This window comes from Rana temporaria, chromosome 5 (genome assembly GCF_905171775.1).
Source record: "Rana temporaria chromosome 5, aRanTem1.1, whole genome shotgun sequence".
Taxonomy (NCBI): domain Eukaryota; kingdom Metazoa; phylum Chordata; class Amphibia; order Anura; family Ranidae; genus Rana; species Rana temporaria.
The window spans coordinates 183,028,329-183,054,863 of NC_053493.1; the positions used below are offsets into that span (position 1 = coordinate 183,028,329).

At 48.0% G+C, this 26,535-nt stretch overlaps 1 protein-coding gene across 4 annotated transcripts in view; it reads left to right on the forward strand.

Annotated features, from left to right (window-relative positions):
• Positions 1 to 26,535, forward strand: part of MARCHF6 (membrane associated ring-CH-type finger 6) — a 1,325,445-nt gene that overhangs the window by 359,591 nt on the left and 939,319 nt on the right. The gene's annotated exons all lie outside the window — the stretch shown is intronic.

Below are 26,535 nucleotides of genomic sequence, written 5' to 3' on the forward strand. Positions count from 1 at the left end.
CAAAATCGAAGGATGAGGTAAGTGAAGGAGGACTGCACTAAGGTAAAGGAAGCTATTTAGGGAAACACAAAATTACCTTTACAACCCCTTTAAGAGGGAATTGCCCAAATGGAAAATCATCCTTATGGAACACACCCAACAACTTTCAACTGACAGGTGTTTTAGCCCATCCCGTCTCACAGGCACACATCTTACCCTTAGTGTAGTCATTAAAAAAAGTTTTTTACATTTTTTCCTTACACAGGAAATGTCCAGAGGGATGACACTTAAAGAAGAACTTAATTAGGTGGGGTAGTACATAACAAATGTTGGAACAGTTAATACTTTGGGTAGAAGTATTTGATTAGAGTATAGTAGATAATTGCCGTGAGGATGTGCTGGAACTGGAAAGAGTTCAGAAAAGGGCAACAAAGCTAATCTACAGGCTGGCTATGGAGAGACTGAAAGCATTGAACTTATTCTCTCTGGAGAAGAGAAAGTTGAAAGGGGAGATGATGGCGATATGCAAATACTTTACTGGTGACCCTAGCATAAGGAAAAAACTGTTCCGTGAAAAGGATTTGTAAAAGACACGTGGCCTTACAATCACTTTTCCCCAGTCGTCTTCCAGGACAGCCCTTGAGAGATGGAGTCCCTCCCATCGACACAGGAAACACATTGCCAATCAGTTCAAAAGGCGGTCCCTCAGGTCCCTGGTCAGTTATTGTGTTTCCTCCGTCGGAGGAACATGTTGCCAGAGGAACATGGAGAAAATACTTCATCTCTCAGGGGCTGCCTGCAGGGAATGGAGACCGTATAGGAGGACTGGGTCCTATCCGTCGGCTCCAGGGAAGTCTCACCTTAAGGTGCTTGGGCTCGGGTACCATCCAGCAAACCAGAGCAGACCAGTTTCCTCCCCCTTCCAGTGCCGATGTGAGCCAGTGGCAGAATGGCGCGGTTCCCCCTGGAGCGGGTAAGTGGATTCGTCCATTACAAGCTCCTTGCTGCAGTTGCAGTGGGGGTCGGAGACGCTGAGCGTCATTTCCGGCGGAATCGTGGCATCACTGTGCGCCGAGACTTGGGGTTCCGGGTCTCCAGGGCGCAAGGAGGAGTGAGAAAGCCCACGCTGGGCCTACTAATCCCTGACCTGCGTCCAGCAATACCGGACTAGCGGCGGGATACGGAGTGAAAAAGGGGGGACCATGGTGCCGAATCCCCAGGACACTCCAGCGGACGTAGGCACCAGCTGGAACCAGGTAGGCTGCTGGGCAAGCCCTGTACTGATTGTTTATGTATGCTGGTAGTGGTGGCTGGGACTAGTTACCTCATGATGGTGGATACACTGTCCCGGGAATAGCAGCAGTGGTGGTTGCAGTACAGGTGCCTTTTGAGGGTCAAAGGACTAAGTCCATCTATCTCTTTTCAGGCTGAGGGGGCTTCAGGGGAAGACAAGTCAGGGAAAGTGCCCTAATTGTGTATCCTCAGGCTCTAACAAAGCCTTATGCAGCAATGTATTGCAGGCTTATTGAAATCTGAGGCAAACTCCCCTTTAAGCCAAGTTTAAGCTCATTAAAGATAAGATGGCATCAACCTTTAAATCCTTTAGGGACTTAATTTATCTGTTTCCACCAGTAGCCCAGCTGCAATTTCCCCTTCACCAAGCCCCACAATACCCAGCTCTGGGGAGCCCCGTAAGGTCAGGGAGCATAGCCCCGTGTTAGTTAGACCTGAATCTTCTGACTCAGACCAGGAGGAGGATCAGGCTGCAGCTAACAAAGTCGCCATAAACTGTCTATTGAGGAAGTAGACAAGTTGTTTAGCGCTATCTATGATATTCTGGAAATTGAGGAGGACGAAGCTCAATTATCCAGGCATGACAATGACCCGAACCGGATAAAAAGGTTCTTTCCAAATTCTCTCAAAAGAAGGTTTCCCTTTAACGAGAACCCAGAGGCAGTCTGGAATAATAATCCAAAACTTGATGCCCCTCTGTCCAAGGTATCGAAACAGCCAATGGACAGAAAGACAGACATAGTCTTGGAAAGGGCCTGGGATGCTTCAATGGCAGGATCGAAGCCAGCCATAGCCACTTCCTGTACAGCTAGAAAATTGGAGTTCTGGTTGTCACAGCTACAAGAACACTTACAGGCAGGCACTCATAGAGAGGAGCTCTTGAAAACATTTCCAAATGCTTTTCAAGGCGACTAGCTTCATCTCAGATGCTTCAAATGACCCTGTTAAAGTTAGTTAAATCGGCGGCTTTCAGTAGCAGCCAGAAGGTCTGCCTGGATGAAAACATGGGCAGGTGACACCGTCCAAAACACCTTTGTGCGGCACCCCCTTTACTGGAGATTTAGTCTTTGGGCCTGAATTGGACACCGCCTTGGAAACGGTGGACAAAATAAAATCTTTCCCTACTAAAAAGAAAAACTTTCAGAGTTTTTTCTTCCAAGGAACCCTCAAAACAGGAAAAGATTTCACAGGGAAAGGGGGCATACTTTTAACTATACCCCTATCAGGACCCCAAGCCCCAGTGACATCAGGGTCCCTGTGGGAGGAAGACTTAAGAACTTTTTTCCACAATGGGAAAAGATGACCTCAAACGAATTTGTTCTAAACATAATCAAAAGAGGTTATGAATGAATGACTTGTGTGGCGCAACTCATGCGAGCTGAGTCGCCTCTGGGCGCTTTTTTCCAGCCAGAGTCTGCTTGGCTGGTGCAGTCATTTTACCCCGTAGGATCGTGACACGCAGTCATACACACAGATATACATATATTCTGGACCAATTTGGACAGGATCCAATTTGCCTGCCAGCATGTCTTTAGAGTGTGGGAGGAAGCCGGAGTACCCGGAGGAGACCCACGCATGCACAGGGAGAACATGCAAACTCCAGGCAGATGGTGTCGTGGTTGGGATTCGAACCAGCGACCCTTTTGGTGCTATTCGAAAGTGCTACTCACTGCACCACTGTGTTATGCGCTTGAATTCCACAGCAAACCACCATCCAAGTTCTGATGACAAAACTCTATTCACTCAGAAAGGGCCAGGGCTTTACCCTTATTAATAGGGAGAATGGTGGATCAAGAGGTATTGACACCTGTCCCTATTTAGGAACAAGGGGAAGGTTTTTTACTCAAAATGAACCTCAGACCCCTGAACCTCTCCATCTTTTACAAGAAATTGCGGATGGAGTCAATTTAATCAAAGAAGTATTTATGGCTACCCTGGATTAAAGGGGTGCTTATCTGCATATCCCAATAAGGAAGGAATGCCAGAAAATTCTTCATATGGCGATAGACTCAAAAATGTATAATTTTCAGTGCAGAGCCTGGCCCTTCGGTCTGTTGTCGTCTCCAAGATTCTTTCCAAAGTTCTTGGAGAGGCATTGGTTCCGTTGTAACTCCAGTCAGCCTCAATCATACCATATCTAGACGACTTACTCCTCGCAGCCCACTCAGAGAAACAACTCTGTCAGGACTTGGAGTTAACACAACGCACCCTGAGGCTCTGGGGTGGATCGTCAAGTTGGAAAAATCCAAAGCAACTCCAACACAGAATATTCTGTACTTCGGTTACAAGATCCTATCTGTAGAACAAAATGTAGTCTTGCCGGAGGAAAAGATATCGAATCTGAAACAGAGGTTGTCTTTCCTTCAAACCAACCCCAATTGTACAGTGAGGGAGGTCAGGTCAGCACTTGTTCTGATGATTGCAGCCATCCCGGTGGTGCAATGGGCCAGGTTCCACCAGAGAGTCCTACAAAGATTTCTTTCGGAACAGGTGAAAGACAAAGGTCTAGAGGAATACATATCGATTCCCACCAAAGTAAATCGTTCCCTCTGGTGGTGGAAGGAAAAAAGATACCTAAACAATGGAGTTCTCTGGGTACTACCTATCACATCCACTCTGTCCACGGATGCGAGCAGTTGGGGAGCTCATCTCAACCCATACTGGGCACAGGACAGGTGGACAACAGAAGAGAGAAAGTTCTCTTCCAATTGGAAGAAGTTAACAGCCATCCTAAGAGCCCTACTAGCATTTCAGGACAAGCTACAAGGTCACCATTGGTTGGTGGATCGCCTTCAAGTCTGCTCAGACATGATGATGGCAGTAGCTTATGTAAACAAACAGGGAGATACCAGAAGTCCTCGTCTAAATGTTGGTAGCAAAACATACGTTTCAGTGGGCAGAAGTCAATCTAAAATCCATCTCTGCAATACACCTGGAGTCGCAACGTTTCTAAAGGTTGACAGACCAACCTCCTCTGAGGCTCCCCTGCAGACAAGACCTCTGTCACACGGACCCCTATTGCATCCTCAAGTACCCATGCTGAAACTCGCAGCATGATTTCTGAAGAAAAAATTGAGGGATAAGGGGTTATCAGAGAAAGTGATTCAAACCCTGCTTCAGAGTCGAAAGCCAGTCATTCGAGCTATCTACAGTAAAAAACAAATATCTTGTAGTTTCCACAAGACGGGGTAGACAAAAGGTTAACCCCGAGTACTATTAAGGTACAGATAGCGGCACTAAGTGTATACTTAAAAAGACGTTTGCAGGAAGATCCTCTTATTTACAGGTTCTGTAAAGCAATCACTAGACAGAAACCAACGAAGGTCAAAATAAATCCAACTTGGGACTTGTCTGTCGTCCACAAAGCTTTCTTGGGAACTCCATTTGAACCTATCTCAGAGGCCTCTTTAAAACTATTTACTTTCAAAACAGTACTCCTTGTGACAGTCACTTCAGCCCGCAGGGTCAGTGAAATGCAAGACTTCTCTATTAGAGAGTCCTTCCTTCAAATCCTTGAAGACAAAGTCATCCTAAAAACAGACCCTGGGTTCTTGCCTAAGGTGGCATCAAAATTCTATAGGTCTCAAGACATTGTTCTCCCTTCATTCTGCCAGAACGCCTTGAACGAAAAAGAAAAGCAATTTCATTTATTAGATGTGAGGAGGTGTATCCTAGAATACCTAGATGGAGCCAAACCTTTTAGAATTGCAGATTCGTTGTGTTCTTTTCTGGACAGCGTAAGGGACAAAGAGCTTTTAAGGTCACTATAGCTAGGTGGATCAGGCTAGCTATAGCAAAAAGTTATAGAATACTAAATGAAGATCCTCCTGGGGGTGTTAAAGCCCACTCCACATGGGCACTCTCGGCATCCTGGGCTGAAAGAGCTGGTGCCACCCCGGAGCAAATATGTAAAGCAGCCACGTGGTCAAGCTTCTCCACCTTTTACAGAGCATTATAGACTCGACTTAATGTCCAGTCAGGATCAGGCTTTTTGGAGGAAAGTCCTCCAAGCTGTGGTCCCGCCGTAATCTGGTGAGTACTTGGGGATCCTCTCAAGGGCTGTCCTGGAAGACGACTGGGGAAAAACGGAGTTAGTACTCACCGGTAACTCCTTTTCCAGTAGTCTTCCAGGACAGCACGATCCCACCCTTGAATTATGTTAATGCATTAATGTTATTACATGTTATGGTTATATTTTTCAGTTCATCCTTCAGTTCTTGGTAAATAACTGACCAGGGACCTGAGGGACCGCCTTTTGAACTGATTGGCAATGTGTTTCCTGTGTCGATGGGAGGGACTCCATCTCTCAAGGGCTGTCCTGGAAGACTACTGGAAAAGGAGTTACCGGTGAGTACTAACTCCGTTTTTCTCCCCAGTAGATTCAAGAGCAGTTTAGTCCAGTTGCTTAGAGTATGCTTGAGCCTTTGTATAAGGGGAGAAATACTGGTTACATAAGATTTGAACAGCTGTTGCACCTCAACCCCAAGATACCTAAATTTAAAGACCACTTGCAGGGGAACCATTAAGGGTAGCTGCAGTTTATATTGCAAAACAAAGGGGAAAATGTTTGCTTTACTTCAATTAACTTTAAACACTTAAGGACCATTATGCAGCTTAACCACTTCCCGCCCGGCCCATTGTCAAATGACGTCCACAAAGGACCTCTACCGATCCGGGTGGACATCATATGACGTCCTGGGCTTTGTGGGGGGATATCTGAATGATGCCTGCAGCTAGAGGCATCATTCAGATATCCTTCTCTTCTGCCGGCGATTCTGCACGACGTAAGAACGATAATAGCGGCGGTTCCGCTGCTAGATCGTTCTTACAGGCGGCGGGAGGTGACATCCCCCCTCCTGCCGCCATCTGGTGCTTCTCCGGGCTCTCCCGTGCCATCGGGGGCCAGGAAAACGAATCGTCCGGCGCTGGCAGGAAGCATAGAGATGGTCACCAGTCATATCTATGACCGTCGGAGGACCCGGGCGCGATGTGATGATGTCACGCCCGGGTCCCCGTAAGTAAACAAAGCCCCGCAATTGCAGCTGCTAAGCAACAGCAAGCATGATATCGGTGATTTTTCTTTCACCGATTTCATGCTTTCCAGCCTGGAGGAGAGATGTGAGGTCTTATTGACCCTGCATCTCTCCATAAAGAGTACCTGTCGCACACATTCCTATTACAAGGGATGTTTACATTCCTTGTAATAGGAATAAAAGTGATAATAAAAAAAAATAAAAAAATAAATATGTAAAAAAAAAAACAAAAAAAATGTTTTTTTTTTTTTTTTTTAACGCCCCTGTCCCCAGTAGCTCGCGCGCAGAAGCGAACGCACACGCAAGTCCCGTCAACATATGTAAACACCGTTTAAACCACATATGTGAGGTATCGCCGCGTGCGTTAGAGTGCCAGCAACAATTCTAACACTAGATCTCCTCTGTAAATCTAAACTGGTAACCTGTAAAAAAATTCAAAGCGTTGCCTATGGAGATTTTTAAGTACCAAAGTTTGGCGCCATTTCATGAGTGTGCGCAATTTTAAAGCGTGACATGTTAGGTATCTATTTACTCGGTGTAATATCATCTTTCATATTTTACAAAAAAATTGGGCTAACTTTACTGTTTTGTTATTTTTTTTAATTCATGAAACAATTTTTTTCCAAAAAAAAGGCGTTTGAAAAATTATTGCGCAAATACCGTGCAAGATAAAACGTTTCAATGACCGTTGTTTTATTCCCTAGGGTGTCTGCTAAAAAAACATATATAATGTTTGGGGGTTCTGCATAATTTTCTAGCAAAAAAATTATGATTTGTACATGTAGGAGAGAAGTGCCAGAATAGGCCTGGTATGGATGTGTGTAAAAAAGCCCTGTATGGAAGCGGTTAAAGACAAGAGATGTTTTTACAATTTGGCACTGCGCTGCTTTAACTGGTAATTGCGCGGTCATGCAATGATGTACCCAAACATAATTTGCGTCCTTTTCTTCTCACAAAAAGTGCTTTATTTTGATGGTATTTGATTGCCTCTGCGTTTTTTTTTTTTTCAATATAAACAGAAAAAAGACCCGTAATTTTTAAAAAAATCTATTTTCTTTACTTTTTATTATGAGAAAAATCAAAGACACTCAATTTTAGTCATACATTTAGGCCAAAATGTATTCAGCCACATGTCTTTAGTAAGAAAAAAATGTCAATAAGCGTATATTTATTGGTTTGCGCAAAAGTTATAGCGTCTACAAACTAGAATAAATTTTCTGGAATTTACACAGCTTTTAATTTATGACTGTCTATCTAATTTCCTGAGGTGCTAAAATGGCAGGGCAGTACAAAAACCCCCCAAATTACCCCATTTTGGAAAGTAGACCATTGTAGTGTTAAGCCCATTGAATATTTATTTTTTTAAATGATATATTGCTCACACATGCTATGGTTATATGTGGAATTGCACCCCAAAATACATTTTGCTGCTTCTTCTGAGTACGGGGATACCACATGTGTGGGACTTTTTGGGAGCCTAGCCGTGTACGGGGCCCCAAAAACCCAGCACCACCTTCAGGATTTCTAAGGGCGCAAATTTTTGATTTCACTCCTCACTACCCATCACAGTTTCGAAGGCCATAAAATGCCAAGATAGCACAAAAGCCCCCCAAATGACCCCATTTTGGAAAGTAGACACCCCAAGCTATTTGCTGGGAGGCATGGTGAGTATTTTACAGCTCATTTGTTTTTGAAAATGAAGAAAGAAAATAATTATATTTTTTTCAATTTTCAAAACTTTGTGATAAAAAGCGAGATCTGCAAAATCCTCACCATACTTAGCTTGTGGTGTCTACTTTGCAAAATTGGGTCATTTGGGGGAGGTTTTGTGCCATCTGGGCATTAACACTGTCTGGATAAAGGGGGCCTTGAGAGGTAAGGACGTCATCCTCTTCCTCCCTCTGTTCTGCCACAAGTGCCCTGTCCATTATTTCATGCAGCGTGTGCTCCAACAGGTGGATAAGAGGAACAGTGTCACTGATTCATGCACTGTCACTGCTCGCCATCCTCATGGTCTCCTCAAATGGTGACAGGACAGTGCATGCATCCCTGATCATGGCCCACTGGTGTGGGGGGGAAAAAAACAAGCTCCCCTGTCCTGGTGCCATATTGACACAGATGCTCATTGATGGCCCTCTGCTGCGTGTGCAGCCGCTGCAGCATGGCCAACGTACCGTTCCACCTGGTGGGCATGTTGCTGATTAGGCAGTTCTTGGACAGGTTGTATTCCTTTTGGAAGTCAGCCAGCCGAGCACTGGCATTTTATGACTGTCATAAATGCACACAGTTTCCTGGCCTGCTTCGGGACATCCTGTAAGCCCGGTACCTGCCCAAGAACCGCTGCAACACCTAGTTAAGGACGTGAACAAAACAGGGCACATGGGTCAGTTGTCCCTGTCGGAGGGCGGAGATGAGGTTGGTGCCATTGTCGCAAACCACCATTCCTGGTTTAAGCTGGCGTGGCACCACCTCTGAGCCTGCCCCTGCAGAGCTGACAGAACCTCTGCCCCAGTGTGGCTCCTGTCCCCCAAGCACACAAGCACCGCATGACATCTTTTTGCCTGCGTAGCCCCTTGAACGCCTACAGAGCACCACTGATTCCGAGGACAAATCGGCACAAGAATAAGCCACAGAAGAAAAAGAGGAGCGGGTGGAGGAGAGCGGTGTCACAATCACCAGTAGTAGCATTTTGGAGGTGTGTGTCATGGTCTTACCTCTTTGCAGGCTTCTTACATCTGACATGTGCTGGCGGCCATATTGCTTCCTGGGGTTCTTATAACTTACCACACCCTGCGGCTCCTCCTTCCCACTGGGAGGAGCTGGATGCCTTGCATATATATAGGAGGGCTGTTGCTGCAGTTCCTTGCTTGGTCCTCTTGTATACACATGCTCCTGAGATTGTGCTGCTGCTCTTGGTTACCGACCCGGCTCCCACGGACGATCCTTCTGGCTCCTGATCCCCGGCTTGTCTCACCACCTCTCTTGTTACGGACTCCGGCTTGGCTGACTCTCATTCCTGGCTATCGACCCTGGCTCCGGTGGAAGACTCTGCTGACTGTTTGATCATCCGTTTGGACTTTAACCTTGCTGTTTGGTTTTTAATAAAACCTTCCTATTTCATTTATCTGTTGTTGAACGTCTGATTCATGCTTCCGTGACATTAGGACCAAGCCATGAATTCTGACGGTACAGGGCCACCTTCGCTAACTATGTTGGTTGCAAGACTGGATCAGCAGGATCACGTGGTGGGTCAGTTCGCTCAGGCGTTGCAAACCCTGCTTGCACGCATGGCTCATCTCGCTCCCATTGCCGATAGGCCGGTTGTCGCTCCTGGGTCCGCTCCTACTGCCGCTCCGGTTGTTGCGCCAGAGTCTACCCCGACACCTGTTGTTGCGCCTGCGGTGTCTCGGGGTATGACCGGTTCTGCCCCCCTTCCACAGCGCTTTGGGGCAGAGCCAACTCAGTGCCGAGGTTTCCTTAACCAAGTGGGCATTTATTTCGAGTTGCTGCCACATGCCTTTCCCACTGAGAGATCAAAGGTGGGCTTCTTGATCTCGCTGCTCTCGGACAAGGCCTTGGCAAGCCCCTTATGGGAGAACAACAATCCGGTGGTTGCCGAGTTTTCCGTTTTTTTTTTTTTTTTTTAATGGTTTATTTAAAGATTTTTAAGTCATACAAAGTAATAACACAATCCAGACATTTGATTGGTCGAGAGTATAGGAAATAAACAATCACAATGTCAGCAGGTAACATACAGGTCTGGATGTATACATGTTTGTTATAACAATAAAGAAAAATTAGGAATTAAGTAGCGAGTTCAACAAGAACAGCTAATCATGGCTCTGCTGAGTAGAAACCTATATAGACAAACTATTACTTATACATAGGAGAAATAAAAAGCGAGAAAAGAAAGGAAGGGACATTATCCTATATGAAGCAGTGGGGGGATATGGGCAATGGGTAATCTGTTATGGTGGGGTGGGATGAGGCTCTGTGTTAAACTCAGAAGAGTCCCATCTCTCCCAAATAGTTTCAAATCTGGGTAAGGAATCATCTATAACAGCTGTAAGACGTTCCATCCTTCTAATATCAGAAATTGTTGATAAGAATTGTGCAAAGGTGGGAGGGGAGGTATCTCTCCAGCGTTGTGGGATAACACGTTTGGCTGCCAGTAAAAGAAAAGCTACCAATCTGCAAAGAGTTTTTGAGATTTTCGGGAAAGGTAGGCCTAGCAACATATGTAAAGGCTGAAAAGGTACGCTGATCCCCAGGACCTTCTCGAGGAGATCATGAACCTGTGACCAAAAGGGAGTAATTAATGGACAATCCCAAAAGATGTGGAGGTGGGTACCCACAGAGGAGCTACATCTCCAACATTGGCTATGTGGGGTCAATCCATGTGCTGCCAGAAATTCTGGGGTTCTGTACCAGAACATAAGTATTTTATATACAGTTTCTTTCTGGCCCACACATCTAGAGACTCTAGGTAGCGTCCCAAATTCGTCTCCAATCTCCCAGTGAAATGGGTTTACCCAGTATGTGGGACCATTTCCTCATATATAAATGGGTGTTTTCAGAGAGGGGAGAGGCTGAGTGTAGGATTTTGTAGATGGTGGAGATCTGGTGAAGTTTGTGAGGACCTCTAGAACATAGTAATTCAAAATCAGTAGGAACGCTAAGGGTCAGTAGGGGGGACAGGGATGTAAAAAAATGTCTAATCTGGAGGAAGGAATAGAAAAGGGATTTTGGAATTTTATGCTTTGACTGTAGGTCTGTAAAAGATAGTAATGTACGTGTTATTGGATGTACTATATGTCGTAATTGGAATATGTTTGCTTGAGTCCAGGGCAGCATAGAGTCATAGGACAAACTGTCAGGAATTTCCGGGTTAAAGATAATATTTATCATTGGTGGGCAAGGGGACGATAAGGAAAATTTACCAGAACAGCGCCTCCATATTAAAAGAGTGAATAGCATCGGGTTTAGACAGACTTTTTTTAAGAGAGCAAACGATTTATCGTGCGAGGGCCATAGTAAGGAGCATCGGTGGGCAGGGACTGTAATTCCCATCTCTTATTTCAGACCACCTGTTTGGGGCAAATCTAGACGTCCAGGAGGTTATGGCCTTCAAGTGAGTCGCATAATAGTATTTAATTATATCGGGAGCTCCTAGGCCACCCTGTGAGCGGGGGGCCATGAGAACTGAACTGGCTATTCTATGGGAGGCGCTATTCCAGATAAAGTTTAGAAAAATCCTATGTAATGTTTTCAGTTGGCTCATGGGAATCAATACCGGGAGAGTTTCATATAAATACAGTAGTTTAGGGAGTATAGACATTTTGAGGACATTTACCCTTCCAATGAGAGACAACGGGAGCTTCGTCCATGATTTCAACAATCTACCTATTTCTATAAATAAAGGAGGGAAATTAGCCTGGTATAGGGTCGAATAGAGGTTAGTCAGGCGTACCCCTAAATATTTCAGGGAGTGGGTGCACCAACGGTAATTGAAGTTACTCTGTAGGGAGGCAAGTGTATCTGCTGGGACATTTATAGGAAGAGCCTCCGTCTTAGTTGGGTTAATCTTAAAACCGGATAGGCTACCAAATAAGTTTAGAGTGACATGGAGGGAAGGGAGGGAGATATGTGGGCGAGTGATTGTTAACAATATGTCATCTGCAAAAAGCGAAAGCTTGTATTCCTCACGCCGTAGCGTCACCCCCCGTATATCTGAGTGGGATCTAACAGCCGCAGCCAAAGGTTCGAGACTTAAGATGAATAGTAAAGGGGACAGGGGGCAACCCTGTCTGGTACCATTACTCAAGGGGAAGGGCGGTGATAGACAAGAAGCCAGTCGAACCTGAGAGGTGGGTGTGGAGTATAGCGCTTTTTTTAAAGCCTGCATAAATGGGCCCGAAAAACCGTATTTCGTCAAAGTGGCAAACATAAAAGACCAATTTAGACGGTCGAAAGCTTTCTGCGCATCTAGGCTCAATACAATAGCAGGTCTCCCGGTCTTGGTCAGAAGGTCAATGAGATCAATGGTTCGTCTTGTGTTGTCCCCTGCATGTCTAGTGGGAACAAAGCCTACTTGATCCCTATGTATCAGAGATGGAAGGAAAAGAGAAAGTCTGTTCGCCAATATTTTAGTGAATATTTTATAATCGGAATTCAGGAGGGCTATGGGGCGATAGTTATCGGGAATTGATGGGTCTTTGTCTGGTTTCGGAATAACCGTTATATAAGCATGTAGGAATTGAGAGGATGGTACAGTCCCTTTCATCAGTGATGCAAATAAAGATACCATATGGGGAAGCAACTCTGGGAGAAACTTCTTAGAATAGGAGTAAGGGAGTCCGTCAGGGCCTGGGGATTTATGAGATGGGAGCTCTTTAATGACCGAAGAAATTTCTTCAGCGGTGATCTGTGTTAAGTCCGGAACGGTCACCTGGGGATAGTTTGGGTAATTTAAGGGAGTCAACGAAGGCATCAAATTTCTCCTGGGAAAACTGGGACTCTGAATCTTTAGATAAACAGTTGTATAGGTCTTGGTAGAAATGTCCAAAAACTTTAGTCATACCTTGAGGGCAGTAAGTAGGAACCCCATCCGACTGGAGAATGAAATCAGGTAAAGAGGTATGGGGGCGAGGTTTTAATCTATTGACCAACATTCTGTGAGGTTTGTTGGCAAATTCATAAAATTTTTGCTGTGACCAGAGCATAGATTTAGTAATTTTGTTCAAATCAAGTGATTTGATACGATTTCTCAGGGAAGTCACGATGCGAAGGCGGTCCACCGTGGGAGAACTAAGAAGATTCCTCTCAGCTTTTGTTAAGTCAGCTAGTAGAGTCGTGCGTTGGAGAGCACGATCTCTCTTAAGGCGAGATCCAGCGGCAATGCATTCACCCCTGAAAAAAGCCTTATGAGCCTCCCACAGGGTAGAGACCTCAGACACCGAGCCTTCATTGAGTTGAAAAAATTCGGATAATTGGTGTTGTAAGTGCAGATGAACAACAGGAGTGTTGAGAAGGGACTCGTTAAGACGCCAGTGACACGTTCTAGGAGTAGGCGCAGACATGAGGAGCTCAAGTGAGATGGGTGCATGGTCTGACCATGTAATCGGATGGACATTAGAGTCGGTTAAATAGGACAGCAGTGGAGCGGTAATAAAAAAATGATCTAGTCTCGTGTATAGTTTGCATGAGGGTGAGAAAAAGGTAAATTGTCTAGCGATTGGATGTTTTACTCTCCAAGCGTCAAACAAGTTATGAGCCCTGACTATCTTTCGAAATGAGGTAGAAGACCGTTGTGCTTGACCAGGGGGGTTTTGTGTAGTAAGGAAAATCTATCTTTAGAGGAAGACATACATAAGTTAAAATCCCCCCCAATAATCATGAAGGGTTGGGAAAAGGCAGTAAGTTTTTCAAAAAAATCTTCTAGAAACCCAATCTGACCCGAATTGGGAGCATAGACATTCGCCAGGTTCATGTGATCACAGTTCAAGAGAATGAAGCGGCCATTAGGATCTAAAAATGAGGATTTGACACGTATGGCAGAGGAGCGTCTAAAAAGAATAGCAACTCCGGCTTTACCAGAGGGATCAGAAGCAATAAATGTGGTAGGGAAGTGTTTAGATGCAAATTTAAATGAACCATCAGCCTTAAAGTGTGTCTCTTGAACCATGATCACGTCAGCATTGAAGGACCTGAACTCTTTCGACGCCAACCAGCGCTTACGGATGGAGCCCAGGCCCTTAACATTATAAGAAAGTACACTAATAGCCATTGCTAAGCATTGTAAGCATATCTCGCATTACATACAAAAAAAAACATATATTCAGCAGAGACCATGATGTGCAAAAAAAAACTGGTGATTATAGTAACAAGTGTGAACAAGAAAAATTGGTACAGGGTAGTGGAAACACAGCCGTGTTTCTGAAACGGGTCAAAAAAGGACCCTAAAAAAATTGAAAAAAGGAACGAAAAAATAAATAAAAAAACCATGAGCAGTATACGGTGGTCTCGAGGGTGTCTGAAAAGGAAGTCAAAGGTTAAGACAGACCCTAGGGTCCCCCGTATCTGCAAAAAAAGGGTTGTAAAGCATAATAAGAAAAAAGACACCAGGAACGACACCAAAAAAAAAGAAAAATACCTTACAGGTATGGAGCCTGAGAGGAATGGACCTCTCAGGAGGACACGGTCACATATCAGGACCATGTCGGTGACAGAGGGGCGGCATGTCAGCCCGCAGGATCGTGTGTTTTAGCCTCAGACTATTCCAAGAAAACTGCAAGAAAGAAAACAATCAAAAAACTTTTAACAAGCAATTGTTCAGGGAGTGAAAACCCAGTTGCATAAAGCATATAAAAAAAGCAAAATTAAATCTGAGAGTCAGAACAATCAGGCTCAGAGGTGGGGATCAGGGCCACCCTATGAAGAGCACCAAAAAGGGAAAAAATAAAAATAGAAAGGGGTCAGATCAGGTGTAACCCTTGGATGATGCAGCCCGTTGAGGGGTGAAGACGGCATTTCGAGATTTATGGCGCACCGGAGTCCATATCTTGCCTGGAGTTGAAAGAGGTCTGGATGCTGGAGGTTGCGCCTGCAAGTCTTCATCCGGGATGGGAGGGAGACCTAGGTTTCTGATGAAAGAGTCGCATTCCTGAAGATCCCTTATGGAATGCTGAACTCCGTCTTTGGTTACTGATAAACGAAACGGGAAGCCCCAACGGTACGGTGTTTGATGTCGCTGTAGGTGCGTCGTGACAGGCTTCAGAGTGCGACGTTTGGCTAAGGTGATGGGAGATAGATCCCTAAAAAGTTGAATCTTTGCACCTTTATATTCAATTCTTGATCTGTTGCGTGTGATAATGGTCAAAGCTTCTTTGCTTTCATAGAAGTGGAAGTGAACAATGATATCTCTAGGGTTGGCTCCCTGAGGGGGTTTGGGAGCCAATGATCTGTGTGCCCGGTCAAGGCGCCAGTCTATATCCGGGACATCGGGCGCGAGATAGATGAAGAGAGCTAGCAGGTAGGGCCGAATTTCCTTATCGGGAATTGATTCAGGGACCCCACGGATCCGTAGGTTTTGTCGGCGCTCCCTATTCTCGAGATCTTCTTGCTGTATCTGAAGCTGTGTCACAGCGTTTTTAAGGGTAGCATTTTCCTCTTCTAAAGCGTGGACATATTGGACCATATCATCAAACTTAGTCTCAAGATTATCTGTGCGCTCTCCCAATTGATCTATCTCCCCTCTAAGTTTGTGTGCTAATTTGTTTACCTCTTTAGCAATGTTGTTGGTGAGGTTCTGCAGCAGAGCCTGCAATTTTTGGTCAAGCACATTTTCCGTCACTGGCGCTGACATTGCTGGTGGGGTAGAGGCTGATGGCTGGGATGTAGGCTGTTCAGTAAAAAGAGAAGGATCAACCACCGAAGGCACGTCAGGTGGGTCTGTGGTGGCAGTTATAGAGCTTGGGGCCGGGGAATGAGGCCTAAGCACAAAGCGGTCCATGAGAGGGGAGGGCTGAAATACGGTCTGCGGCGTGGATTTTTTGTAAATGCGCCGCTGATCCCCGACTTTCCCCATACAAATTGTCTGTTAGGCAATTGGGCAGTTCTTGGAGCTAGTGGGATGGCTCCCGGGGCTGAAGAAGCTGGCTAAGCGGAGCGGGAGCCACGAAAAAACAAAGTTAGGCCAGGGTTCTGATTTTAAGCATATTCACAGGCTTTACATGCGCACCCCCCGATACTTTAGGCTTTTGTTAGTTGCATCATTCAGTTAAGAGGACAACTTCCCCAGAGGCTGCATAAAATCAATGGTTAATGTGCTGATCAAGGACCAGGCAGCAGCAGTTTGGGGAGTATTCAATGTTTAGTGTTGGGGGGGGGGGGGTTTCAGGTGTCTAGGTCAGCAAGCACAGATTTAGGTGAAAAGCCTGGGTGCACCAAGATGGCCGCCGACTTCCAGGACTAGGCCGAAGCCGCGGTCTCGCCTAAATCCGCCGTCCGGCGGGGGTTAATACGATCGCGGGATCCCCAAACTGAGCCTCTGTGATAAGCTGGGGGGCTTGAGCCAGACCCGGAGGGGGCGAGGAAGCCAACGGGGGGACCAGGAGGCGGCCGGTGTGAAGTCTCTCACCTGGATTCGTGCGGTGTCTCCTGCTGTGGGTGTGCTCCGGGCCTCGGGATCGCTCCGTTCTGCTCTCCCCCAGGTCCGGGAGAGCCGCTGTGGGTGGATCCGAGGTCAATCGCCGATATCACGGCGTCCGCGATACTCGAGCGCGGTGGGTTGCGAGGCTCCACAGGCCTCAAGATGGCGGCTCAGCACCCGTGAATGGCGCCGTCCTCGGCTCAGTTCCCTCGGCGATCCTCCGCTCCACAGATCCAACACAGGCAGGGATCTGCACAAGGGAGTCCCAGGAACAAGGGCAGGGGGACCAGCAGCCGCAAAACCGAGGCGTCGTGCGAGGATGGCTCTGGATTAGTTTAGGCCTGGCGGAGCTCCTCCATAGCACGTCTTCCCCTGCTCGCATCCGGCCACGCCCCCCCCCCGAGTTTTACGGTTTTGTTGCTTCTCTTCGGAAGGGGTTCGATGTACTGGCTCGCTCTGCCTCTGCTGCGAAGCTCCTTATGTCCGTCAGACAGGGTTCACAATCGGTAGCTGAATACGCCATTGAGTTTCGTACCCTGGCAGCAGAGGTGGGCTGGAATAATGAGGCTCTGGTCGCTGCTTTCTCCCATGGTCTCTCGGATGCCTTGAAGGATGAGGTTGCGGCTAAGGACCTACCAGTGGAGCTCGAGGCTCTTATTTCTTTCCTGATATTGATTGACAATATCAGGAAAGGTCAGACTCAGGGAGAGACCTTCCTTTAAGGAGAGCCTGCGGAGGCCTCCTAACAGATTGGCGCCTACGTTTGCTGTCCCACCCGTGCCTCCCTCTCCTCCCACGCCTCCTGGGGTTGACTTGCCTGAGGGTGAACCCATGCAGCTGTGGTTTGCTCGCCTGTCCGAGGGGGAGAGGGCATCCCGGAGACGCAAGGGCCAATGCATGTACTCTGGTCTCAGTGGGCATTTTCGGTTGGCATGTCCGAACCGTCCAGGAAACGCTCGCACCTGAGATCCTGTCGGGGGCAGATCTTGGGTGGAGTCTCTTTGTCCCCGGTTTCCCATGCTGATAAACCACTGATCACCGTTGTTCTCTCCTGGGTCGGGGGCTCGGTGACGACCCAGGCGTTGGTGGACTCTGGTGCTGGTGGATTGTTCATCGATAGTAAGTTTGCTGCCGCTAACTCCATTCCTCTGCAGGCTCGAGTTTCCCCCTGGTTCTTGAGGCGATAGACGGCAGACCCCTCCAGCCGTCGCAGGTGACTCATGAGACCCTTCCAGTGGGGATAGCCATTGGGGCCGTTCACAGGGAGTCGGCCTGTCTTCAGGTCATTTCGTCTCCACACTACTCGGTGGTCTTGGGGTACCCCTGGCTCCAAAAGCATAATCCGACTTTCGATTGGAGATCGGCCGAGATCCTCTCGTGGTCACCACAGTGTGGGGCTAGTTGCATCCATGGGCCTGTCAAGTTGTTGTGTACCTCCTCGGACTCTGTGTTGCCTCCTGAATACGAGGGGTACCGTGATGTATTCGATAAGGTGCGCGCTGGGTTCCTACCCCCGCATCGCCCTTACGATTGTGCCATAGATTTACAACCTGGTGCCGTTCCTACACGTGGCAGGGTCTATCCACTGTCGGTTGCGGAGAATGAGGCCATGGAGGAGTACGTGAAGGAGGCACTTTCCCGTGGGCACATTTGCAAATACTCGTCCCCGGCAGGGGCTGGATTTTTCTTTGTAAAAAAGAAGGGCGGAGAATTGAGGACTTGCATCGACTATAGGGGCCTTAATCGCATCACGATCAAGAACGCATACCCGATACCGTTGATTTCCGAGTTGTTTGATCGCCTGAAAGGGGCCACGGTCTTTACCAAACTCGAGGGCGGCATATAACCTTGTAAGGATCAAGGCTGGTGACGAGTGGAAGACCGCGTTCAACACCAGGACCGGTCATTATAAATCCCTGGTTATGCCTTTTGGGTTGTGCAATGCGCCCGCAGTCTTTCAGGAATTTATCAACGATGTTTTCCGTGACCTGTTGCATCAGTGTGTGGTGGTCTATTTGGATGACATCTTGGTATATTCTGAATCCACGGAGGCCCACATTCTGGATGTCAAGCGAGTGTTGCAACGGTTACGAGAGAACAAGCTTTTCGGTAAGCTTGAGAAATGCGAATTTCACCGGTCCCAGGTAACCTTCTTAGGTTACATCATTTCCGCGGAGGGGTTCTCCATGGACCCTGAGAAGGTTTCGGCAGTCTTACAGTGGCCCCAGCCCAGTGGTCTTCGTTCCCTGCAGCGCTTTTTGGGCTTCGCCAATTATTATCGGAAGTTCATCAGGGACTTCTCCATGCTGGTCAAGCCTCTCACGGATCTGACCAGGAAGGGCAGTAATTCCCAGGTCTGGCCGGCTGAGGCCATCCGGGCTTTTGAGGCTCTAAAATCTGTCGGCTCCAATACTGTCTCATCCCAATCCTGGGTTGCCCTTCGTCCTTGAGGTGGATGCGTCTGAGACGGGAGTAGGCGCCCTTCTGTCTCAGCGTCGGACACCAGAGGGTCCTCTGCTTCCCTGTGGGTTTTACTCCCGGAAACTGTCTCCCGCGACTGTCTCCCGCGGAGTGCAACTACCAGATTGGTGACAGAGTTGTTGGCCATCGTGCAGGCTCTCAAAGAGTGGAGGCACTTGCTCGAGGGTTCTGTGGTTCCGGTTCTCATCCTGACGGACCACAAGAATCTGACTTACCTTTCTGAGGCTAAGAGATTGACACCCCGTCAGGCCAGATAGACTCTGTTCCTGTCACGTTTTAATTATGTGGTCTCCTATCTACCCGGTTCCAAGAACGTCAGGGCGGATGCCTTATCACGTCAATACTCCGAGCTGTCCAGGGAGGAATCAATACCGACTTCGGTCATACCTCCTAATCAGATACTGGCCGCCATTCGCACCAGCCTGATCTCTCCCCTTGGAGAGCAGATTTTGGCGGCCCAATCTGGTGCACCCTCTGGGAGACCAAACGGCAGATGTTTCGTGCCTGAGGAGTTGCGCACTCGGTTGTTGCGAACCTACCATAACTCCAAGATCACGGGGCATCCTGGAAAGAATCAGCTGTCCTGGGCTGTTTCACGTTTGTTCTGGTGGCCTTCTCTACGTTCTGACATTGTCGCATATGTAGCGGTATGCTCTGTTTGTGCCCAGAGTAAGTCCCCTCGGCACCTTCCGTTGGGCCTTCTACAACCCATTGCCATTGGGGAGCGCCCATGGTCACACCTTGGGATGGACTTCATTGTGGACCTTCCTGCATCCCGAGGCCATACGGTCATTCTCATGATTGTGGATCGGTTTTCCAAAATGTGCCACTGTGTTCCTCTCAAGAAATTACCCTCTGCACAAGAGTTGGCCACGGTTTTCGCCAGGGAGGTCTTCCGGTTGCACGGTTTGCCCAAGGAGATAGTGTCGGAGTCGGGGAAGTCAGTTTGTGTCCAGGTTCTGGCGCGCCTTTTGCTCCCAGTTGGGGATTCGACTCTCCTTCTCCTCGGCCTACCACCCTCAGTCCAATGGGGCCGCAGAACGGTCCAATCAGGCCCTGGAGCAATTTCTTTGTTGCTATGTCTCCGATCATCAAGACAATTGGGTTGACCTTCTGCCATGGGCTGAGTTTGCCAGGAACACGGCGGTTAACTCTTCCTCTGGGACGTCTCCCTTCATGGCCAATTATGGGTTCCAACCTGCCGTGTTACTGGAGTCATTCTCTCCCCAAGATATTCCGGCTGTGGAGGATCACCTTTCCGCTCTACGTGCTTATTGGGTACAGAGCCAGAGGTCCCTTGAGGTCTCTGCGCAGCACCAGAAACTCCAGGCTGATCGCAGACGGGCGCCTGCTCCTTCCTACCAGGTCGGAGACCGTGTATGGTTGTCCACTCGCAACCTCAACCTTTGAGTGCCCACTCCTAAGCTGGCTCCTCGCTTTGTTGGTCCCTTCCGAGTGCTTCGCAGGGTAAACCCGGTTGCCTATGCCCTTGCGCTCCCACATGGCATGCGGGTCTCCAATGTGTTTCATGTTTCCCTGTTGAAACCACTGGTGTGCAATCACTTCACCTCCTCGGTTCCTCGGCCTTGTCCGGTCCAGGTGGGCGATCATGAGGAATATGAGGTGAGCGATATCCTGGACTCGCGCTTGGTCCGCAGTCGGTGCAGTTTTTGGTCCACTGGCGTGGTTATGGTCCAGAGGAGCGTTCCTGGGTTCCCTCCGCAGATGTCCATGCTCCTGTCTTGCTCCAAACCTTCCACGCGCGCTTTCCCCAGAAACCTTTTTTTGTGCCGCGGAGGAGGGGCCCTTGAGGGGGAGGTACTGTCATGGTCTTGCCTCTTTGCAGGCTTCTTACATCTGACGTGCTGGCGGCCATATTGCTTCCTGGGGTTCTTATAACTTACCACACCCTGCGGCTCCTCCTTCCCACTGGGAGGAGCTGGATGCCTTGCATATATATAGGAGGGTTGTTGCTGCAGTTCCTTGCTTGGTCCTCTTGTATACACATGCTCCTGAGATTGTGCTGCTGCTCTTGGTTACCGACCCGGCTCCCACGGACGATCCTTCTGGCTCCTGATCCCCGGCTTGTCTCACCACCTCTCTTGTTACGGACTCCGGCTTGGCTGACTCTCATTCCTGGCTATCGACCCTGGCTCCGGTGGAAGGCTCTGCTGACTGTTTGATCATCCGTTTGGACTTTAACCTTGATGTTTGGTTTTTAATAAAGCCTTCCTATTTCATTTATCTGTTGTACGTCTGATTCATGCTTCCGTGACAGTGTGGTGGCGGAACAACCTCCAACACTACTGTACCTTGTCCTGCATCCTTCCCAGCTGCCAGCAGAGTCACCCAATGCACCGTGAAATATAGGCAACATCCCTGTCCATGCCTGCTGGACCATGAGTCAGTGGTAACATCCACCTTGTCCAGCAAGGCATGCCTTTCCTCAGCCAGAGAGCCGGAATCGCCTTCCATGAGAAAAGTGGTGTTTGGGAACCTGCCACTGATGTACTGCACATTCCACAAACTCGCGGAAGGGGGCAGAGTCTACCAACTGAAACGGCAGCAGTTGAAGTGCTAGCAATTTAGCCAAGCTAGCATTCAACCGTTTGGCATGTGGATGGCTGGGAGCGAACTTGGCGCTGCAGCAGCTGGAGCAGAGAAATTTGCCTGGTATAATCTGATGTCGGTGTACCAATAGCAGATTGCCCGCAAGTACTTGGATGTGACACGCCTAATTCTACACCCTCATTCCTATCAGTGCAGGCTTCAGAGGACTGGAAGTATAGTGGGGTTGGAGATCCCAGCTCATGAGGAACAAGGAGAGGTCCGCTTTGTTCTTTGGTGTGGATCTTTTAGGTACGCTTGCCAACGAACTGCATGGCAGGTCGTCATATGTCTGGTCAAGCAGGTGGTGCCCAAATGGGTAATGTTTTGGCCACGTGAGATACACTTGCTACATATGTTGCAAATAGCAGCGGTGTGATCTGATGCTTTCATCTCAAAAAAGGCCCACACCTAAGAACTTTTGGAATAACGCAGAGATACAGCAGTGCCCTGCACATGCGAAGCTCTGCGGTGTGATGCAGTCAGTGTGCTGCCCTTAAGCTGGCCCCTGGAGGGCATCCTGCCTCGTTGGAGATGTGCCTCCTCTCCTCCTCTCTCCTATCAGGCACCCATGTGGAGTCAGTGACCTTATCATCCCCTCCCTCCTCATCACTGTAGCAAACCTGGCAGTATGCTGCAGCTGGGGCAACATGACTGCCAGATTGCTGTCCTTCTTGGCACCCCCTCTCTCTGGGCTCACGTTACTGCCTTCCTCTAGCTGGGTACCATCATCGGAGCCTTCAAAGCGCTGCAAATCCTCCTGCAGCATGTACCCAACACTGGTCAAACAGTTCGGAGGACTCCTTAGGAGGACATGGTGGGGCTAGGGAAGGAGTGACTGATTCCATTGAGCAGAGGGAAGAGGCTACATTGGCAGCTGATTTGCCGGACAAAGTACCCTGAGCCTGGGTGAGAGAGGATAATGAGGATGAGGACGGCTTGGTCATCCACTCTACTAAGTGTTCCTCATGTTGCGGCTCAACACGGCCAGCTGCCCGAAAAAAAGGACAAGTGTTTTCTCCACGGCCACATGCTGATGAGGATGTACCGTGTCCACAACCAGCACTGTTGCCTCTAGACAAAGAGCCTGCTTGCCCTCTTTTATCGGCTCGTTACTCTCTGCCTCTCCTTGTTGTCCTTCCAGACATACTAATGGCCTGCAGGGAGATGTAGCTGCACAAAGCTGGGATGTGTGTGTGTGTATATATATGTAATATATATATATATTTATACGGCAGCTAGCGGAATCAACTGCCTGCCTGTAGTATTATTATTAAGAGAACACCAGCAATTGTCTTCAGTTAGCTTTAGGTGCACGCTGTGCAAAGACGCAATACACTAACTGAAAATACTTGCAGATCCCTGCCTGTGGTATTAGTATGAGAACACTAGCAATTGTATTCGGGTAAGCTTTAGGTGCACACTGTGCAGGGGACACAGTACACCAAGTGAAAATACTTGCAGATCCCTGCCTGTGGTATTAGTATGAGAACACCGGCAATTGTATTCAGGTAAGTTTTAGGTGCACAATGTGCAAAGGGCACTGAAACAAAATACTGAAGCTCCCTGTCTGTATTTGCATGAGAACACCAGCAATTGTATTCAGGTAACCTTTAGATGCACACTGTGCAACAGACACAGTACACCAAGTGAAAATACTGCAGCTAGCACAATCACCTGCCTGTCAGTATATTATGAAGATAATACAGAAACAGATCTAGCTAAACTGAATACAGTGTATAAATATATATACAACATTTGGGATGCATATATATATCCTCTACACACTCTAACAGCTAACTGACTCGCCTGCCTGCTCTAACTCAATTGAAATGACACTGTCTTTCTCTCCCTCTCTGTTTGTCTTTCACCAACGCCGCAACACACTACACAAGGCCGACTTACAGGCAGCCTTATATAGTGTGGGGCGTGTACTAAATCCCATGAGGCATAATTGGCCAAAGCCACCCTGACTTTGGCCAATTACGGCTATCTGTACAGACGGCACTGTGATTGGCCAATCATGCAGGTCATAGTGTATGCTTGGCCAATCATTAGCCAGCAATGCACTGCGATGCCGCAGTGAATTATGGGCCGTGACGTGCCACTCAAATTTGCCGAGAACGGCCCATAACATTCGCAATTCAACGAACGATCGAACATACAATGTTCAAGACGAACATGAAGCTCATCCCTAATCGTGATCCTCCAAGTCATTAACGGTAGCGGTTATCTCCTCCAATGAGTACGCAGAATTTGGCTGTGGCTCAGACGAGCGGGTCCCCTAGTCGTCGGTATTTACTTCAGAGCTTTGGTCCTAGGCTGCTATCTAGAGCAGCACACTTGCCATACCCCCTTGTACTGTGATTTTTCAAAGACAATTTTTGTGGGAAAAGCACACTTTAGTGATGGTTAACACATAGAAACACAATATAATTCCTGATTGGTAAAATATGAAAGATGTTATGCAGAGTAAATGGATACCTAACATGTTGCGTTTAAAATTCCGCACACTCGTGGAATGGCACCAAGCTATGGTACATAAAAAAAATCTCCGTAGGCAATTTTATCCACTTAAGGACCGCCGCATGTACATATACGTCAGCAGAATGGCACAGGCAGGCACATCAACGTATATATACGTGCCCTGCTTGACGTGGGTCGGGGGTCCGATCGGACCCCCCCCCCCCCGGTACATGCGGCGGTTCCGTTGGCTGCAGAAGCGATCCGGGATGAGGGGACGGCTGTTCGTTTTCAGCCTTCCCCTTGCGATCGCTCTCAGCCAATGCCAGCGCTCCCCCCCCCTCCTCTTCCTGTGTTTAGTGTAAACACAGGAAGGAGGAAGTGTGTGTTCTCTCCTCGTGGTGGTCATATCGACCACCGCTGCGGAGAGAAGACATCAACAAGTAAGTCCCACCAACACCACACTAACACCAGCTCACACAGGCATATTTAACCCCTCCAGTCACCACCGATCACCCCCCCAGTTTCCTGTAACAGTGTCACTGAATGCAGTGATCATTTATTTTCTGATTACTGCATTTAGTGTCAGTGTTACAGAAAAAAGTGTAAGGGCAGTTAGTTTTAGCCCCCTTTAGGTCCAGGGTAGCCCCCTACCCCCCCCCAATAAAGGTTTAACCCCTTGATCACCGCCCTAGTTAACCCTTTCACCCCCTATTGCCACTAAGCGATCGATTTTCTGATCGCTGTATTAGTGTCACTGTTGCCGCTAGGCAGTTAGTTTTTTTTGAGGTTCGCCGCCAGGTTCTATAGCGTTGGGTACCCCATAAATTTTTTAACCCCTGATTGCCCCCTAGTTAACCCTTTCACCAGTGATCACCGTATAAGTGTTACGGTTGACGCTGGTTGGTTAGTTTGCTGTTTATAGCATCAGGGCACCCGCCGTATATAACCCAATAAATGTTTAACCCCCTGATCGCCCGGCGGGTGATATAAATTAAATTTTAGCGTCAGTCAGGGTCTGCGTCGCCCCAGGCAGCGTTAGGTTAGTGCCAGTACCGCTTACACCCACTCGCAAAGCATAGACCCCCCTTAGTGGTATAGTATCTGAACGGATCGATACCTGATCTGATCAGATCTATACTAGCGTACCCAGCAGTTTAGGGTACCCAAAAACGCATTGTTAGCGGAATCAGCCCAGATACCCGCTAGCACCTGCGTTTTCCCCCTCTGCCCTGCCCAACCCACCCAAGTGCAGTATCGATCGATCACTGTCACTTCAAAAACACAAGACACATAACTGCAGCGTTCGCAGAGACAGGCCTGATCCCTGCGATCACTAACAGTTTTTTTTTAAGCGTTTTCTACATTTGCTTTTCTACAGTCAGGTGCTTTTTTTACCTGTGAATCATCACCAGTGTACGACTAAATTTAGAGTCCAAAATGACAAAGCGAATGTACACTGGTGAAGAGGCCGTCAGGATCTTGAGCATGTCAGATAGTGAAGAAGAGGAGGTCACGTATCTGACAGAATCTGGCTCAGAATACTATCCTATTTACGACAGCGGCTCCATGTCAGATAGCTCTGACGACGGAGTGGTGGTCCCTGCTAAGGCCAGGCGTACCCGATCCCGTTCTGATGTTGTTGAGCAGCAAGAACTGCAGGACCCTTGTATGGAGCAGAGAGCCAGTACTAGCGCCGCTATTCCTTCTGGTGGATTGGCAAGCACCAGCGGCCTAGTACACCCTGGTCGTTCATCCAGCACTGCAGTATCACGTGGCGACGTGGCGAGTCCCATAAGTGCAGTTCAAGCTGGCGAGGTGGCAAGCACAAGTAGTGTCCCCCTGCCACCAAGAAGAAGACAAAGACAGGCCCGTCGTGCCCATAGTGCCCTTCCTGCAGAATTTGCCTATCCTGATTGGGTCCCCACCACTTCTGCAGAACCCGTACTTCCCCCATTCACTGGCCAACCCGGTATTCAGGTGGATACAGCGAATTTTATGCCACTTGATTTCTATTCGCTGTATTTCACGGAAGATCTCTATAGATCTATTGTGGACCAGACTAATTTATATGCTGGTACCTACATCACGGCTAATCCCCAGTCTCTCCTTGCCAAAGAATTGCAACCTCTTGAGGTTTCCGAATTTAAGACCTTTCTGGGCCTTACCCTCAACATGGGCATACACCCATTTCCGTCATTGCAGATGTATTGGTCCACACATCCAATTGACCAGATGCCCGTGTTCTCTGCTCATATGGCCAGGAAACGATACGAGGCGATCCTGCGGTTCCTGCATTTCAGTGACAATGCACTTTGTCGTCCACGTGGAGACCCTGAATTTGACCGGCTCTACAAAATTCGGCCCCTCGTAAACCATTTCAACGAACGTTTTGCAGCCTTGTTTAATCCCCAGCAGGTTGTATGCGTTGATGAGTCCCTCATTAAATTTGCTGGCCGCTTGTCTTTCAAGCAGTACATTCCCAACAAGCGTGCCAGATACGGGGTCAAGCTCTATAAGCTCTGTGAC